Source organism: Puntigrus tetrazona, chromosome 6 (genome assembly GCF_018831695.1).
Source record: "Puntigrus tetrazona isolate hp1 chromosome 6, ASM1883169v1, whole genome shotgun sequence".
Lineage (NCBI taxonomy): Eukaryota > Metazoa > Chordata > Actinopteri > Cypriniformes > Cyprinidae > Puntigrus > Puntigrus tetrazona.
The window spans coordinates 8837605-8855201 of NC_056704.1; the positions used below are offsets into that span (position 1 = coordinate 8837605).

Consider the following 17597-nt stretch of genomic DNA (forward strand, 5'->3'; position numbering starts at 1 on the left):
TTTCACTTGTGAGCAATATGATACCTCCTCATTTATTGCTACAAACTGATAGCGGTCAGATAGGTCCACACTGAGGTGCTTCCACTAATGCCAACATAGTTTTCTAGTCTCTTCAAGAGAATGTTGTGATCGATAGTATCGAGCAGCTGCGCTAAGATAGCACTAATAGCACTAATAACAAGATACAACCATAATCACATGATAGAAGCAGGTCATTAGTAACTCTAATGAGAACAGTTTCAGTACTGTGGTACAGTCTAAATTCTGATTGGAAATCCTTGCAGATACCATTTTTCTCTAAGAATGAATATAGTATGAGGATACTACCTTTTCTAGTATCTTTGACAGAAAAGGAAGATTAGAGACTGGCCTGTAATTTATTAAGTCTTTGGGGTCAAGATGTGGTTTCTTAATGAGAGGCTTACCTACAGTCATTTTGAAGTTTTTGGGGACATATCCTAATGACAGTGATGAATTGATAATGGTCAGAATAGGATCTATGACTTCTGGAAGCAAATCTTTTAATATTGTAGATGGAATCAGTGGGGGACAGAATTCAGTAGTGAGACAGCTCTGGTAAAAAAGCTGTTCCTCAGTCTACTTGTTCTAGTCCGGGGGAATCTGAATCGCCTGCCGGATGGCAGGAGGGAAAACAGTTTGTAGGCAGGGTGAGAGGAGTCCTTAACACTCCTTACGCTCAGCAACAGAGCAGCTCCCATACCAGACTGTGACACAGTTTGTTAGGATGCTCTCTATTGTGCAGCAATAGAAGTTCACCAGGATGGCTGAGGACAGCTGGTTCTTCTTAAGTTTCCTCAAGAAGAAAAGGCGCTGGTGAGCCTTCTTGACCAGGTTGGAGGTGTTGGTGGTCCAGGACAGGTCTTCAGAGATGTGGGTTCCCAGGAACTTGATGCATGAGACTAGCTCAACAGCAATCCCATTAATGTGGATGGGATCATGTGTGCCTCTTCTCACCTTCCTGAAGTCCACAATGAGCTCCTTGGTTTTGGTAGTGTTAAGGAGCAGATTATTGTCTTTGCACCACATGGCCAGATGCTGGACCTCCTCCCTGTAGGCAGTCTTATTTTTGTTGCTGAGGAGGCCGATCACCGTAGTATCATCTGCAAACTTGATGATGGAGTTAGATCCAAACACAGGCCTGCAGTCGTGGGTGAAGAGGGAGTAGAGGAAGAGCTCAGCACACAGCCTTGTGGTATGCCAGTGTTGAGAGTGACAGTAGTGGAGCGGATGTGGCCTGACCTAACATGCTGAGGTCTGTTGGTCAGGAAGTCCATAACCCAGTTACACAGTGAGATGTTAATGTCAAGATGCCCTTCCACATGCGTTGAAGATCAGAGTTGGAAAAGTGCTCCTCTAGCTTCAGCTTGTAGCAGTACTTGGCCTTTTTATGCCCCTCTTCAGATTTGACCTGGAAGTGCTGTAGGCCTGGGTGTCACCTGATCTGAAGGCAGTGTTGCGTGCTTTCAACAGATGGCTGTTCATCCATGGCTTCTGATATGGTGGTGTTGATGTAACCCAGAACAGAGGAAGTGTAGTGATCTATATCGTGTATGAGAGCCACAGGTGGCCTGACAAGCAAACATACTCCAGTCTGTGTGTTGAAACCTGTCCTGGAGTATGGAGTCAGCCCCTGCTGGCCAAACTTTGATGGTCCTCACTGATGGCTTCACATGATTGATTAGGGGAGTATTTTGGGGTGAGGAACAAAGAAAGGTGATCAATTGTCCTAAATGGGGAAGGGGTCACAGCATAGGCTTCAGCCATGTTTGTGTATACATGGTCCAAAGTTTTGTTTCATCTGGTGTGACAGAAAACGTTTTGGTGAAATTTAGGAGCACTGCCTTCAAGTTAAAATCCACATAACAATAAATGCACCCTCCGGGTGAGCAGACTGTTGTGTACTGATGGCTGCATAAAGTTCGTTCCATCAGCATTGGGAGGAATATAAGTGGCAGTTATAATGGTGGAATGTTAGCACCTGTTGACACTTTATTTTTCCTTAATTTAGTCACTATTGAATAAATACCGGGGGTTGTGTTTGTTTTCTTCTAAAAGAGATGAAAGAGAGAGCTACAAGGCAAAATCATGCCCACCGTTTGGTAAATCGAACCATGCAGCCATCTTCCTCGTGCCTGTTTACAAACAGAGGCTGAAACAGGAAGCCCCGGTACAGAGGGAAGTGTCACGCTGGTCTGACCATTCGGTGGCCGCTCTGCAGGATGCTTTGGATGACGCATACTGGGCCATGTTCAGGTGTAGCTCCGAGGATTTCAACGTGTTCACGGAGGCGGTGGTGGGATTCATCAGGAAACTAGCGTCATCAGGACGTTTCCCAACCAGAAGCCGTGGGTAGACAAAACTATCCGCGACTCTCTGAGATCCCACTCCGCAGCCTATAACACGGGGATAGTCACGGGGATATGACCGAATACAAGGCTGCATCGTGCAGCATGCGCAGAGTGGTAAAGGAGGCAAAGAGGTGCTACGGGAGGAAACTAGAGTCACAGTTTCAACACAGTGACTCTAGGAGCCTGTGGCAGAGGACTGAGAAACATCACAGACTATAAAACGCCAACCTCCAGCGCGGATGCTTCTCTGGCAGACGAGCTAAATAACTTTTATGCTTGTTTGAGGCTGCAGCTAATCACGCTAATCACGCTAAGCGCCGCTAGCGGTATGATGAACAGCATGCATGCTGAGAGAGCCGGAGAGGAAATCACGTTCACCATTTGGAGCATGACGTTAGCACGGTGTTCACTGAGATATTTAATCTCTCCTGAAACAGTCTACAGTCCCTTGTGTTTCAAACAGTCCATCATTGTTCCTGTGCCGAAGAAACCTCAACCATCTTGCCTGAATGATTACCGCCCGGTAGCTCTGACATCGGTATTGATGAAGTGCTTGAGAGACTTGTCAGAGACTTCATCACCGCATCACTACCGGACACACTCGACCCACTACAGTTCGCCTACCGCCAGAACTGGTCTCGGAGGATGCCATCACACACCTCCTCCACACAACCACAAGCCACCTGGATTTTAGAAAAGGGAACTATGTGAAAATGCTGTTCGTGGACTATAGTTCAGCATTCAACACCATAGTTCCTCCACACTCACCGAAGTTGGAGGTCCTGGGACTCAGCCCATCCCTGCGTCACTGGATCACCAACTTCCTGACCGACAGACCACAAGCTGTGGTCTGTCGACGGATGGAAAACACACCTCATCCTCCTCACTCTCAGCACTGGAGCCCCTCAGGGTTGTGTTCTGAGTCCCCTGCTGTACTCGCTGTACACACATGACTGTGTGGCCACTACAAACTCCACCACCATCATTAAATTTGCTGGCGACACTGTTGTGGTGGGCCTGATCTCCAACAACGATGAGATGGCCTACCTTCAGGAGATCAACAACCTGGAGAGATGGTGTCAGGAGAACAATCTGCTCTTGAACGTCAGCAAAAAAAGGAGTTAATAGTGGACTTCAGCACGAAGCAGGTGCGCTCTTACCATCCCATCAAGATCGCCAGGACCCCAGTGGAGAGAGTGGACAGTTTTTGGTACCTGGGTGTTAACATCACGGAGGACCTGTCTTGGTCCTGTCACATCAACACCCTGGTGAAGAAGGCCCGGCAGCATCTGAGGCGCTTAAGGGACTTCAGACTCCCATCTCAGGTGCTCAGGAACTTTTACACCTGCACCATTGAGAATGTCTTGACAGGAAACATCACCTCCTGGTTCGGGAACAGCACCATGCAGGACAGGCAAGCCCTTCAGAGGGTGGTGCGGTTAGCTGAGCGCACCATCCGCACTGAGCTCCCTGTGCTGCAGCACATCTACAACAAGCGGTGCTGTACCAGGGCCAGGAAGATCGTGGAAACCTCAGCCATCCCAACAATGGACTCTTTTCTCTGCTGCGTTCAGGAAAGCGCTTTCGTTCCCTGAAGGCAAACACAGAGAGAATGAGGAGGAGCTTCTTCCCGCAGGCCATTCGGAGTCTGAACCAGAGAACACCCAGCACCTAATCACCGGGATTTCCATGTTCACCCCTCTTCCCCAGATACCCACTTACAATTGGAAAATTACACTGGACAAAATTGCACTAGTCACTTTATATTGGACATTCATACAGCCACTTTATATTTTATATTTTATACTTATTTCATTTTTTACCTTTTATACTTGTACACTTCTTTGTATATATATTTTTATATTTTATATATATATATATATATATATATATATATATATATATATATATATATATATATATATTGTTTTCTTTCTGGACGCTGGACGGTTGTAAAAAACATTTCACTGCATGTCAATCAATCAATCAATCATTTTTATTTATATAGCGCTTTTAACAACACAGGTTGCATCAAAGCACTGTACAGTATAATGACAGTGTAAGCAGCTAAGTCCACTACTTTAAGCTGCTGAGGATGCTGGTCGGTGCTTGTAAATGGACGCGCACTCTTACATTTATATTAACTAGAATGTCCACACAAGATATTAAAATGCTCATGGTTGTCGATTTATTTTACCCGTTCCTGGTCTTCATTTCCATATGGCAAGAATCCAAACAAACAGTCAATAAATCCACCTGTCCATCACCTTACAACTTGTATCATGGTACAAACAGCTTAGCGTAGCGGTCAAAAAACTGTGTGCCCCTTCCCTCCAGCAACACCTGTCACCTGAGGGAAGGTTCCCACCTATATACTGTGCACAACCCACCAAGAGTGACCCCTACTGGACACACATGCACACAATCCAAAGCAAACCGCCAAAATGGCTCTTACAGACAGGGATGTATAATGACAGGGATGTATAATGACAGGGATGTATAATGACGAGAGTGACCAATTTCTTATTAAATGCAGAGACGGTCTCTGTAGTCAATTCAACGATAATCACTAGAAGTTAAGTGTCCCCAACCAAGCAAGCCAGAGGCGACAGCGGCAAAAGAAACAAAACCCCATGCATACAGAATGGAGAAAAAAAAACCTTGGGAGAAACCAGACTCAGTTGGGGTCAGTTCTCCTCTGACTGGACGCCCAGCACTTAACTTCCAGCTGTGTCAGGTAGTGTAAATGACTTAGTGTGTGCGTGTGCGTGTGTGTGTGTGCATCAGGATCTGGTGATCACGGGCGCATCTAGGTGTTCTGGTCTCTGATGAACATAATCTCTGGGTGCTGATCGACCATCTAGTCTGGATACAAACTGTGAAAACAGATTGAGAAAGAGACAGGACTAATAGTAGCGTAGATGCCATTCTTTTTACGATGTCAAATTCAAATTCAAATCAAATTCAAATTTTATTTGTCACATACACATACATACATGGTGCGACATGCAGTGAAATGTTTTTACAACCGTCCAGCATCAAAATAGAAAACAGAAAACAGAATTTAAATATATATAAATATAAAATATGTATAAAAATATGTATAAAAAAGTGTGCAAAGTTTAAAAATAAAGTGTAAATAAGTGTAGAATATAAAATATAAAGTGTAAAATGTAAAAGTGGCTGTATGAATGTCCAGTGCAAAGTGGCTAGTGCAATTGTCCAAAGTAAGTGGCGAGTATCTGGGGAAAGAGGGGTGAACATGGGAATCCGGTAATTAGGTAATTAGGTACTGGGTGTTCTCTGGTTCAGACTCCGAATGGCCTGTGGGAAGAAGCTCCTCCTCATTCTCTCTGTGTTTGCCTTCAGGGAACGCAGCGCTTTCCTGAACGCAGCAGAGAAAAGAGTCCATTGTTGGGATGGCTGAGGTCTTCCACGATCTTCCTGGCTCTGGTACAGCACCGCTTGTTGTAGATGTGCTGCAACACAGGGAGCTCAGTGCGGATGGTGCACTCAGCTGACCGCACCACCTTCTGAAGGGCTCGCCTGTCCTGCATGGTGCTGTTTCCAAACCAGGAGGTGATGTTTCCCGTCAGGACACTCTCGATGGTGCAGGTGTAAAAGTTCCTGAGCACCTGAGATGGGAGTCTGAAGTCCCTTAAGCGCCTCAGGTGGTATAGGACGCTGCCGGGCCTTCTTCACCAGGGTGTTGATGTGACAGGACCAAGACAGGTCCTGCGTGATGTGAACACCCAGGTACCGGAAACTGTCCACTCTCTCCACTGGGGTCCCGTCGATCTTGATGGGATGGTAAGAGCGCACCTGCTTCGTGCTGAAGTCCACTATTAACTCCTTTGTTTTGCTGACGTTCAGGAGCAGATTGTTCTCCTGACACCATCTCTCCAGGTTGTTGATCTCCTGAAGGTAGGCCATCTCATCGTTATTGGAGATCAGGCCCACCACGACAGTGTCGTCAGCAAATTTAATGATGGTGGTGGAGTTTGTAGTGGCCACACAGTCATGTGTGTACAGCGAGTACAGCAGGGCTCAGAGAACACAACCCTGAGGGGCTCCAGTGCTGAGAGTGAGGGAGGATGAGGTGTGTTTTCCCATCCGTGCGGCTTGTGGTCTGTCAGTTAGGAAGTTGGTGATCCAGTGGCGCAGGGATGGGCTGAGTCCCAGGACCTCCAACTTCGAGGTGGCGTGGAGGAACTATGGTGTTGAACGCTGAACTATAGTCCCACGAACAGCATTTTCACATAGTTCCCTTTCCTAAAATCCAGGTGGCTTGTGGTTGTGTGGAGGAGGTGTGTGATGGCATCCTCCGGAGACCGGTTTTTAGCGGTAAGCAAACTGAAGTGGGTCCAGTGTGTCCGGTAGTGATGCGGTGATGAAGTCTCTGACGAGTCTCTCGAAGCACTTCATCACTACAGGCGTCAGAGCTACAGGCGGTAATCATTTAGGCAAGATGGTTGAGGTTTCTTCGGCACAGGAACAATGATGGACTCTTTGAAACATGGGGACTATAGACTGTTTCAGGGAGAGATTAAATATCTCAGTGAACACCGGTGCTAGCTGGTCAGCACAGGCTCTCAGAACCCGACCTGTGATGCCGTCAGGTCCTGCTGCCTTCCTGGTGTTCACTCTCCTGAATGGCCTCCTTACGTCGTGCTCCGAAATGGTGAGCGCGATTTCCTCTCCGGCTCTCTCTCGGCGTGCGTGCTGTTCATCATGCGCTAGCGGCGCTAAGCGTGATTAGCGTGATTAGCTGCAGCCTCGAAAGCGAGCATAAAAGGTGTTTAGCTCGTCTGCCAGAGAAGCATCCGCGCTCTCCACTCTGGAGGTTGGCGTTTTATAGTCCGTGATGTTTCTCAGTCCCTGCCAAAGGCTCCTAGAGTCGCTGTGTTGAAACTGTGACTCAAGTTTCCTCCCGTAGCGCCTCTTTGCCTCCTTTACCGCTCTGCGCACGCTGTACGATGCAGCCTTGTATTCGGTCATATCCCCGGTGACTATCCCCGTGTTATAGGCTGCGGAGCGGGATCTCAGAGAGTCGCGGATAGTTTTGTCTACCCACGGCTTCTGGTCGGGAAGCGTCCTGATGAGCGGTTTTTCTCTACCGTGTCATCCGCTAGTTTCCCGATGAATCCCACCACCGCTTCCGTGAGCGTCCTCGGAGCTACACCTGAACATGGCCCAGTCTGCGTCATCCAAAGCGTCCTGCAGAGCGGCCACCGAATGGTCAGACCAGCGTGACACCTCCCTCTGTACCGGGGCTTCCTGTTTCAGCCTCTGTTTGTAAACAGGTACGAGGAAAATGGCGGCATGGTCCGATTTACCAAACGGCGGGCATGATTTTGCCTGGTAGCTGTCTCTGAAGGGTGTGTAGCAGTGATCCAGTGTCCTTTCGCCCCTGGTGGGGCAGGTGATGTGCTGGTGAAAGTTCGGCAGTGCGCGCTTGAGGTTTGCACTGTTAAAATCCCCCAGCACAATGAGTGCGGCGTCCCGGTGTTGTGACTGGTGTGTTGTGAGGTGGTCGTGTAAATCCCATATTGCAGCGTCCGTGTCCGCTTGAGGTGGAATATAAACGGCGCTGACTATGACCGAGCTGAATTCCGTGGAAGGTAGAAAGGCGACATTTGATGGTCAGAAGTTCCAGGTTTGGTGTGCAGGAGCGTGAAAGAGGAACAACGCTCGCGCTGTCGCACCAGCGGTTGTTCACCATCAGACACACTCCACCTCCCGTGTCTTCCCGACTCCATTGTTCTGTCCATGCGGTAAGCGGAGAAAAACTCGGCGGTTGTATGGCGTGGTCGGTACCGCTGGGTTCAGCCATGTCTCGGTGAAGCAGAGGAGGTTGCAGTCCGAATGTCTCTCTGGAACTTGATCCTTGCCCTGAGGTCATCGAGCTTGTTTTCCAGAGACTGGGCGTTGGCTAACAGGACACTAGGTAGGGGAGCGCGGTGTGGCGTGCCCTCAACCTGTTCCTGGCGCGGCTCGTTTCCTCGTGGGCGCCGGTGCGGGTCGCGTCCTTTTGTCTTCGTCAGGATCTCGCTCGGCCAACATGGGTCGGGTTTAAAAACGGCGAAAGTTGGGTGCATTGTACACCAATAGATATAAGAGTGGCTCGATCATATTTAGTGATAGCCATCTTATATAAAGAAAACCAGCGCAGACTATCCAAAATACTAATAATTAACAGAAAAACAAAAGTTTTGCGGGCAGTCGTGTGGCAGCCGAACTCAACGGCGCCATCTTGCTCTCTACAAGTACATTGTATTGTAGGAGTAGTGTTCCCAGTTCCAGCAAATCTAAGTAATGCAGCCTAAAATCCTTTACGGATTTGAATAATAAAAGGTGTGTTGGTGTGTTATGTGTAGGCTAAGTTAAAAAGATGTGTCTTTAATCTAGATTTAAACTGGCAGAGTGTGTCTGCTTCCCGAACAGAGTTAGGGAGATTGTTCCAGAGTTTAGGTGCTAGATAGGAAAATGATCTGCCGCCCGCAGTTGATTTTGATATTCTAGGTATTATCAAATGGCCAGAGTTTTGAGAACGCAGCGGACATGCAGGACTATGATGTGATAAGAGCTCGCTCAAGTATTGAGAGCTAAACCATTCAGGGCTTTATAGGTAATTAATAAGATTTTAAAATCTATTCGATGTTTGATAGGGAGCCAGTGCAGTGTTGACAGAACCGGGCTAATATGATCATACTTCCTAGTTCTAGTAAGGACTCTGGCTGCTGCGTTTTGGACTAGCTGAAGTTTGTTTATTAAGCGTGCAGAACAACCACCCAATAAAGCATTACAATAATCTAACCTCGAGGTCATAAACGCATGAATTAATATTTCTGCATTAGAGGTTGAAAGCATAGGTCGTAATTTAGATATATTTTAAAGATGGAAAAACGCAGTTTTACAGATGCTAGAAACATGATTTTCAAAGGAAAGATTGCGGTCAAACAGCACACCTAGGTTCCTAACTGATGATGAAGAATTAACAGAGCAGCCATCAAGTGATAGGCTGTGTTCTAGATTATTATATGTGGGGTTTTAGATCAATTATTAGCACCTCTGTTTTTTCAGAATTTAACATTAAGAAGTTACTCATCATCCAGCTTTTTATATTGACTATGCATTCTGTTAGATTCTCAATTTGGTGTGTATGACCAGGCTGCGCTGAAATATAGAGCTGAGTATCATCAGCATAGCAGTGAAAGCTAACACCATGACTCCTGATAATATCTCCCAGAGGTAACATGTACAGGTTGAAAAGTAACAGTCCTAGCACTGAGCCTTGAGGAACTCCATATTTCACTTGTGATTGATATGATACCTCCTCATTTAATGCCACAAACTGATAGCGGTCAGATAGGTATGATTTAAACCATGCTAAGGCGCTTCCTCTAATGCCAACATAGTTTTCTAGTCTATACTTTCTAGATCTAATAGCACTAATAATGAGATAAAACCACGATCAGATGATAAAAGCAGGTCATTAGTAACTCTAATGAGAGCAGTCTCAGTACTATGGTACGGTCTAAAACCTGATTGGAAATCCTCACAGACAACATTTTTTCTAAAAAGGAATACAGTTGTGAGGATACTACCTTTTCTAGTATCTTTGACAGAAAAGGAAGATTAGAGATTGGTCTGTAATTTACTAAGTCTTTGGGATCAAGATGTGGTTTCTTAATGAGAGGTTTAACTACAGCCAGTTTGAAGGTTTTGGGAACATATCCTAATGACAATGATGAATTAATAATGTTCAAAATAGGATCTATGACTTCTGGAAGCAGATCTTTTAATAGTTTAGATGGAACAGGGTCTAACATACATGTTGCTGGTTTAGATGATTTAACAAGTTTGTACAAGTCTTCTTCTCCTATAATAGAGAGTGTAATTTTTCCTCAGGAGATCTAAAGCTCACTGTCTGATGTGAAACTGTAGTTTTGACAGCTGCATAGTTACAATTTTATCTCTGATGGTATCAATCTTAGAAGTAAAGAAATTCATGAACTCATTGCAGCTATACTCTTGGGGAATATTAGCACCTGTTGATGCTTTATTTTTGTTAATTTAGTTGCTGTACTGAATAAATACCGGGGTTGTGTTTGTTTTCTTCTAAAAGGGATGAAAAATAATCAGATCTTGCAATTTTTAATGCTTTTCTGTATGACAGCATACTCTCCCGCCAGGCAATACGAAATACTTCTAATTTGGTTTTTCTCCACCTGCGCTCCATTTTCCGGGCTGCTCTCTTTAGGGTGCGTGTGTTGTCATTATACCATGGAGTCAGATTGTTTTCTTTTATCTTTTTAAGTGCAAAGGAGCAACTGTATCTAAAGTGCTAGAAAAAGAGAGTGCATAGTTTCTGTTATGTCATCAAGTTTTTGCGTCGTATTGGATGAGCTAAGGAATTGAGATAAGTCAGGAAGGTTATTTAGAAAGCTTTCTTTTGTGGTGGAAGTGATGGTTCTACCATACTTGTAATAAGGTGCAGAGTTTACAGGTTTAACTATACAGAGTTCACACAAGACTAGATAGTGATCTGAAATGTCATCACTTTGCTGCAGTACTTCAACCATTTTAACATCCATTCCATGTGACAGTATTAGATCTAGAGTATGGTTTTGACAATGAGTAGGTCCAGAGGCGTGTTGTCTAACCCCAACGGAGTTCAAAATGTCTAAGAAAGCTGATCCTAATGAGTCTTTTCATTATCAACATGGATATTAAAATCGCCAACAATTAAAACTTTATCTGCGGCCAGTACTAACTCAGTTAGAAAATCAGCAAATTCTTTAATGAAATCTGTGCTGTGCCCTGGTGGCCTGTATACAGTAGCCAGTACAAACATGACAGAAGATTTATCACTAGCACATGATTCTGTAGATAATGTTATATGCAGCACCAAAACTTCAAATGAGTTATACTTAAAGCCTGCCCTCTGAGAAGTACTAAGAATATTGTTATAAATTGTAGCAACACCTCCCCCTCTACCTTTTAAACGTGGCTCATTTTTATAGAAATAATTTTGGGGGTAAATGTCGTACCATGTATGTATGTGTATGTGACAAATAAAATTTGAATTTGATTTGAATTGAATTTTGAAAAATAATAAGATCTAGCCGTTTTTAATGTTTTCTGTATGGTAGGATTCTTTCCTGCCATTCAATATGAAATACTTCTAATTTAGTTTTTCTCCAACTGCGCTCCATTTTCCGGGCTGCTCTCTTTAGGGTGCGTGTGTTTTCATTATACCATGGAGTCAGATTGTTTTCTTTCATCTTTCTTAAGAGTAAAGGAGCAACTGTATCTAAAGTACCCTAAAAAAGAGAGTGCATAGTTTCTGTTACATCATTAAGTTTTTGTGTCGTATTGCATGTGTCAAGAAATTGAGGTAAGTCAGGGAGATTACTTAAAAAGCATTCTTTTGTGGTGGAAGTGATAGTTCTACCATACTTGTATTAAGGTGCAGAGTTTACAGTTTTAAAGGCAGCGAGTATCAAAATCGGGGTCAGTAGGCAGGCAGCAAACAAATAGAGAATCGGTAAATAGTCCAAGGTAAACACAGGAAATCAGTGCGATATAAACACCCAGCATTACCAGCTGGGGGCAAGGATAAGACTTCACACTGAGCATGTGTCAGGGTACGGCTTATATAGCCGGTGTAATGAGAAACACCTCAGCAGGCAATCAGACCAAGGCATGGGGCATGATGGGAGATGTAGTTCTGGACCGTTAGTATTCTGGAGAGGGTTCGGCCGTCGGAGAGACACAGAGGCGTGGTTCAGGACAGTTCAACACTAATTGAATTAACATTACAAAGTTATGTTAATTCAACAAACTTTTGCATCTGCTGAAACAGTGTTGAAAAAAGATTAGATGCTGAAATGTACTTTTGAATAAAAACACCTTAATCTTATATATGGGCATTGAGTGCAAATAACAAACATTTGTGTAACAACGGATGCCAAACATTTTAGTATTAGGAGCATCTAATTTTTTACATACAGCCTATTAAAAGTATAATTTGCATTTTATTAAAGATGAGATTGTCTTGAGATGAGATGAGACTGTTTTTTTCTTGCCTTGCCCTTAGGTGTTAAATAGGCTGATGGAATGTGAGGATAGGGAAGAAGCTATTCAAACTCCTCTGGGAGTGCTTCCAGGGGACTCTGGAAATGCACTGGCAGCCTCTAGACACCTTTTTTTCTGGGTAAGACTTTCCAAAATTCATACATTGCTTGTCTAGATCTATAAGGAAATAATTTTATCCAATTGCTTTTTTACATGCTTTTTGGATCAATATCAGTAAGACATTGTGTAGGTCATTAATCAAATAAATTCTAATTAAAATTTTCAAATCTAAACTGTTCCAAAGATACGGCAATAAAATTATGCACTTCTCATTTCTCACAAAGAGGCAGTAAGCAAATCTCTGCAGAAAAAATAGCATAATTTAGCCCTGGTATTGTAAGCTCATTATATCCTACTGGTGAGAAAGGCAAAATTTTACTCTGTAATTTTACCTGTTAGTTTCTCAATTTGGTATGTATCACCAGGCCACAAAGAAATATAGAGCGTAGTACCATCGGCATATTAGTTAAAGGTAACACCATGTCTCCGGATAATATCTCCCAGAGGTAACATGTAAAGTGTGAAAAGTAACAGCCCTAGTACTGAGCCTTGAGGAACTCCATATTTCACTTATGAATGATATGATACCTCCATCATTCTTCATGCTACAAACTGCAGTCAGATAAACACGATTTAAACAATGCTAAGGCACTTCCAATAATGCCTGTGATCGATCATGTTGAACGCCGCGCTAAGACCCAATAGCAATAATAACAAGATACAACCATGATCAGATGATAGAAGCAGTTCATTTGCAAATATAATGAGAGCAGTCTCAGTACTATGGTACGGTCTTAATCCTGATTGGAAATCCTCACAGATACCCATTTTCTTTAAGAAGGAATACTACCTTTTCTACTATCTTTGAAAGAAAATGGAGATTCGAGAACAGTCTGTAATTGACAAAGTCTTTGGGGTCATGTGTTTTTAATGATTGAAAGAATTTGAAGGTTTTGAGGACATATCCTAATGACAATGATGAGTTAATAATAATCAAAATAATAATCTTGGACAATATAAGCACCTGTTGATGCTTTATTTTTCGTTAAATTAAATCACTATTGAATAAATACCGTGTTTGTTTTGTTGTTTTCCTCTAAATCAGGTGAAAAATAATCTTGCAGTTTTTAATGCTTTTCTGTATGATAGGTTACTTTCCTGCCAAGCTATACAAAATGCTTCTAATTTTGTTTTTCTCCAGCTATGCTCCATCTTCCAGGCTGCTCCCTTCAGGGAGTGCGAGTGTGCTCATTATACCACAGAGTCAGAATTTCATTTTTTTAAGCATAAAGGAGCAACTGTATCTAAAGTGCTACAAAAATAGAGTACATAGTTTCTGTTACATCATCAAGTTTTTCTGGAAGATTACAAAGTAACTTGTACCATACAGAGATTTAGATATGGGGTTTACACAAAACTAGATCATTATCTGAAATATTATAACATTGCTGCAGAATTTCAACACCATTAACATCCATTCCATGTGACAGTATTAATTCTAGAGTATGATTTTCGACAATGATTAGGTCCTGACATGTGTTGTCTAACCCCAATAGAGTTCAGATCGTCTAAGAATGCTGATCCTAATGCATGTTTTCATAATCAACTAGATATTAAAATCTGCAGCCAGTTTTCTGCGTTTTCTAATTCGGTAACAGACATCATTGTTCAAAGTTGAACATCATTAGCACAGACGTGAATAACAATCTTGCTAAATTACGTTTAGCATAATAGCCAGCACTTACCAGGATTTCAGGCACTCTGGCTCCAGGTAAACATTGGACTATGGTGGCTGGTGTCTCTATTTTCACATTCAAAACAATAGAATCACCCATTACTAGAGGACTTTCATCAGGTTTCTCAGTGGGTGCTTTACTGAGTGAGGAGAACCTGTTTGATGTTATGATTGGAACAGAAAAGCAGTTTTTGGACCTTTGTCTAGTGCGCCTCACAGTCAATCAGTTGCCCTACTGCACGCCAGCGAACAAAAAAATTGACATGATTCACTAGTCACATACAAAGCAGTATCTACACCCTTCACATTCTCACTGTCCTCACTTATAACCTAGCTATTTCCCTGCATTTATCACATGTGAAAATTTGCTGACAGAGAGAAATAAAATATACATGACAATGCAGAGAGAAGCCATTTACTTACCGTGAGTGATGGTTGTTGTTTGATGAGCTTAAAAAAAATAATAAACGAACAAGCACAAGGAGAAATGAAACGGAGCAGAAAACTAAAACAATCGGCGCAAAATATAAAAGCCAAACGATATTAGTCTCTACATTGTACTTAAATCATAGTAGATGCACACTCAGCAAGTCTAATGAAACATCAACCTTAGATTTAAACAAACATGACATTGAGATTACACTGTTTAATATAATAAACCCTGATTGAATCAAATACACAAGAATGCATGTTTTCATTTAACCTGTTTTCATGACCATCACTACTGGAGTGTCCTCAGGGTGATTGCATGACTGTGCTTGTTCCTGCTGTATGATGTGTAATTTATGCTGCTAATATGCTTAATATTCTGACTGCTAACAATGCAAACTGCTAAGTTTAAACTTGTTCGTGGTCACTTTTTTAATTCAATTAGGCAAACCATGCAATATACAGTGACATTGATTAACAGAGCATTGACTTCAATTAGATGTTGATTTCAGATGTTTCTGAAGTCTGCTGCAAACTGCTACCACAAGCATTAGCCAAATATGTGAATGTTGAGCAATTAGCATATTGGCTTTCGATACAGAAGAGATATTATCATAACTGTTCTGTTATGATGGTGATGATGATGTCATTATGTCATACTGACTACCTGACATTTTTCAGACATTCCATTTATACCTATGGCAGGTCAAATTAACTCTTTAAATATATAAAATGTAAGAAATTTTTATGTACTTTTATATAGTTATATAGTTTTATATAGTTTCAGTTTTAATTAACATTTAGCAGAATTAACTTAATTAACTTTTGCCTTGTCTGTACACAAAGTATTTTCCTAAAAGTCTTTGTTTTGAGACAAGCCATTATATTCTTTTTGTTCAGTAGCAGTTTTTGTGTTGGAACTCTGCCATGTAGATAGTACACACAGGCCATGTGGGTTTGGATTTTGTTTTCCCTTCATTTAAGCATTTAAACTGCATGTTGTGTTTACTCGTTTTATCTTTGATTTTACTTAATGTGTCATTCTTTAAAGGCTGTCTACTTACAGCATGTTGGCTAGTATATTGTGCTCATCTAGTTGCCTTTGTTATAAAAGGCTTGAAGAAACTGTGTTGCAGTTGTGTAGTGTGCCATGGCTTTTACCCAAGATCTCACCAGTCATATTAAAGTCTGACAGGTAACAATTATAAAGGACAATACAAATTGTACAGAGTGCATCTAACTTCATAAGAATGGTTTCTGTCTTGAAGATCTGAATTACCATTCTGAAATTTGTAACATTTAATAGCTAAAAACCACAACAACAACAACAAAAACAAATACATCATTTTATTAGAAAAAAAACAATATTGTCAGTGCACTTATTGCACAGGCATGATAAAGGTTTATGGTGACTAATGTACCTGTTTTCCATGTTACGAGCTGTGTCCAGTGAGGAGCTGTTGATCAGTTGTGGCTTTATCATACGTAAAGGCCTGGTGTCAAGACTGTCACATCGGTCTACATGTCCTCCAGTTAACGCTTTTTCTCCTTCCTGTCTTTGATCTGGGACTTTGTGACTGATGTAGACACTGAAAGTGAGAAATATCAGCATGTGGGAGCTGCCTGATTTAAAATGGTTACCCTGGTTCATTTGGCTTCACTGGTGTAAAGGGGGAAACTAGCTTATTTACCCATAGAGAACTCCACATCTCAACCTAGTTTGGTGGATTCAACTGCATCATTCAGACACACACTGCCCCAGTCTAACTCTGATTCCTGCTGTCCTTCAAACTACTTACTTGGTCACAAAATTTTAACAACTCCAACAATACTCCCAAGTCAAAACAATCCAAACAATTATCTTGTCAGTACTTGGTCCTATGGACTTCTTACTTAACCCCCTCAACCAGCCAGTACCAAACACAGGAAAGTGGTTCAAGATGAAGATTTTGTTCTAGTTGTCGACATGTACCAGTCCCACCTTGCAAAAAACATGTTGGCTGCACCTGCTTCCAGACTTGATGATGGCATAATCCACCTGATTTATGTGAAGCCAGGTATCTCACCTGCACCTATTCATAGCTATGGAAAAAGGAGGTCATCTTAACACAAACTGCCCCATGTTGTTTATGTCGATGTAAAGGCTCTACGTCTGGAACCATATTCTCCCAAAGGCATCAACTGTGGATGGAGAGCTGGTAGACTATGGATCGGTTCCGGAAGCCTGGCGAGACTATAATAAAAGTAGAAGGGGACTGGGGCTATCAAGCTATAAAATAACAAATAAAAGTAGCACATTTATGCTATGCTATGAATCTAATCATTTCACAAACAAAATAGTAATTTAATGAAATTTAAGTTATTTATAATATATAGAAAACTACTGATTAAAGCTAATTGGCTATAGTTAAATTACAACTGGCATGAACATTTCTTACAAATGACAAATGACATCTTCTTCCGTGCCTTACACAGCTCTACCATACAACACACTTGCAGTATAGTATAGTTATTGTATGAAATACTTTCATCTTGCTTTAGTAGTTATTTTTCTATTAAAATCTCTTATCCTTATTCTAAATGTTAAATGAATACACAGAGTGTTAAAAGATACTGAAAAACATTAAGAAAATACAAGGCTGCTTTAAGTCTGTCAGGATGATGAAAAGCTGTTTAGTAGAAGCTTCCCTGCTGATAGGCCTTGTTTCAGATTTTTTTAAAGATTCTCAGCTTTCAGTACCTCTTGTATAGGAAAGGTTACTTATATTTTAAAGCTGCACAAGTGACCTGGGGCCTCATTTATAGAATGCTGTGCAGAAACCATGCTAAATTCACGTGCGATTCACAGAATGAACTTACGAACAGAAACAGTGTTCACATCTCTCTTTCAGATATGCAATCTACGAATCACTAAAGACTCCTAA

The 17597-nt window shown here is 42.1% G+C and overlaps 1 pseudogene; it reads left to right on the forward strand.

The window, feature by feature from the left end:
- Positions 1-2441: 2441 nt before the first annotated feature.
- On the forward strand, positions 2442-17597 carry LOC122346812 (annotated as a pseudogene).